Raw genomic sequence first — 2043 nt, forward strand, 5'->3', positions numbered from 1 at the left:
CAGTCAAAACAGTCGGCTAATCACTGTGTGACTGAGCTGCATTTTGATTACGTTGCATTTTGGTACGCAACATTTTTAGATAAAGGGTATATCTCAGACTTGCTATGAAAGAGTTGTCATTCAGTTTTAATCAGCTAGCTGACAGGACTGTGAAATAAATATGCAAATAAAACCAGATTAACTTTTTAATTTTAATTTTTATTTGGTTGCATGTCCAAACATTTCTAGGAATTGTTACTGACATTGGAGCAAACCACTATATTGCCACAGGGTGATATTTATGTACTAGTGTCTGTCTGTGGTTAAAGTAGCTGCATATTGACAAGCCACCATTATGTTTCATCATCTATTGTCCAAAAAGGAAGCACACACATTTGCAAGTACATTGTCACATGCAAATGTGTTATTTGGCAGAGGTGACCTGTTATTTACAATGTGAATTAGAAAGTAAAATGTCATTTCTTGTTGTGTGGGTTTTGATTTAACAGGGGTGCACAGTAATGTAGTATTTTGCACTGTTACATGATGGCAAGAAGGATCTAGGTTTGAATCCATGGGTCAGCCAGATGCCTTTCTGTGAGATTGTTTGTGTCTCCATAGCTTCTCTTCAGGTACTCTGGCTTGAGGCAATGCTAAAGCCAGCTCAAGGCAAATTAATTGCCTCAAGTTTTTTGCTGTCAGCTTGGTATATTGTGGTCCTAAGAGAGGCAGAAAAAACATGTAAATGTGCATCACCCAGTTGCAGTATCTCATAATCATCCTATATTGTAGTCTTTTGTCAGTCTGATCAGATAAACATTAATTAATACTTTTTATTATGAGACAGCAAAGTCACTAGAACGTCACTTAGGTCTTATAGTAGTGGTGAGATTTGTTGTCCAACCATCTTCATTTATTAATAAGTGAAGCTGAGTTTGTTGTTGGAGACAAAATATTATAAAACCGTCAAGTGCACTGAGGCTCTGTGGATTTCTGGGCATGTGTGGGCTGAGTTTTCCACTGCAGGTGGCTGTAAGGCAGTCCCTGACTTCTCAACACTGCACCTAGCTGAATAGGAAAAGAAGACATTTACACTCTGTTTCTCTATATCATTTGTACAACAGCAATCTGTAGAGCTCCACATCATTTTCCTACAGACAAACAATTTTACCTTGTCAAGGAACTGGGTGTTAGTAGCTGGATCTGTCATGTTAGCACTAGTCTGGATCTTTATCTTCACAACAACTGTCATGACTTCTAGATCTAGACATTCCAATATGTACAAAACCAGAAGGGTGAGACATTCTCTAAATTAGAATATATTAGAAAATGAAATATTGTTGGTGTTGTAGTGGACTGTCACCTTTATAGCAGAGGAAAGCATAAGTGGTCTCACAGTTGTCGTCATCCCATTGATGCTGATCATCCTCAGTCACACAGTACTGGTTGATATTATAGTTATCTGGTTTTCCTGTTCTCCAGTTTCTGAACAAACTGATGCTGTTATCAGACCATTTCCAAGGTGATCGGTACAGACCAATCCATATCTCAGCACTCGGTGGTACTGCATTAACGACATATGAGTTTTCTACAGAGTTCTCAATTATTGTCAGATCTTTGTAGTTTTGTCTGCAGTAATTTTGGGCTTGAGCCCATGTTAAACTAAGTGTGACATACACATAAGTTTTCACATTTTGAGATGTCTCTGCAAAAGACAGAAATGAAGCCTGTGTTACATTAATCAAATAACTGAAATTGTTTCAAAGCATCAGTCTTTCAATCAATCTTTTCACTTTTTTTTTAACTGTTCACTTCAAATACTTATTGTATCTTGTCCATTATGTGGACAATAGTAGTCCACATATTAGTCAAATATATTGTCACCAATTTAACTCATGCTATAATGATGATATAATAATTGATTGAAAAAATATTTTAGTCTGATTAAAGTCTGGTTAAATACTGAAAATATTTGTTAGTTTGGAGACCTAGCTAAGACTCAGGCCAACCAGTGAGGGCAGATGACCGCTCATCGTGTGTATGGCTCTGCTCGAGGTTTCTTCT

The 2043-nt window shown here is 37.1% G+C and overlaps 1 long non-coding RNA gene across 1 annotated transcript; it reads right to left on the reverse strand.

Moving 5' to 3' along the window:
* Window positions 1–453: 453 nt before the first annotated feature.
* LOC113169002 lies at window positions 454–1763 on the reverse strand. The gene is made up of 3 exons (XR_004463410.1): window positions 1343–1763; window positions 1151–1242; window positions 454–1047 (listed from the first exon to the last, which is right to left on the reverse strand). It is a non-coding gene; the product is annotated as an uncharacterized LOC113169002 (long non-coding RNA).
* Window positions 1764–2043: the final 280 nt, after the last annotated feature.

The sequence above is a fragment of the Anabas testudineus genome, chromosome 16 (assembly GCF_900324465.2).
Source record: "Anabas testudineus chromosome 16, fAnaTes1.2, whole genome shotgun sequence".
NCBI classification, from domain to species: Eukaryota; Metazoa; Chordata; class Actinopteri; order Anabantiformes; family Anabantidae; genus Anabas; species Anabas testudineus.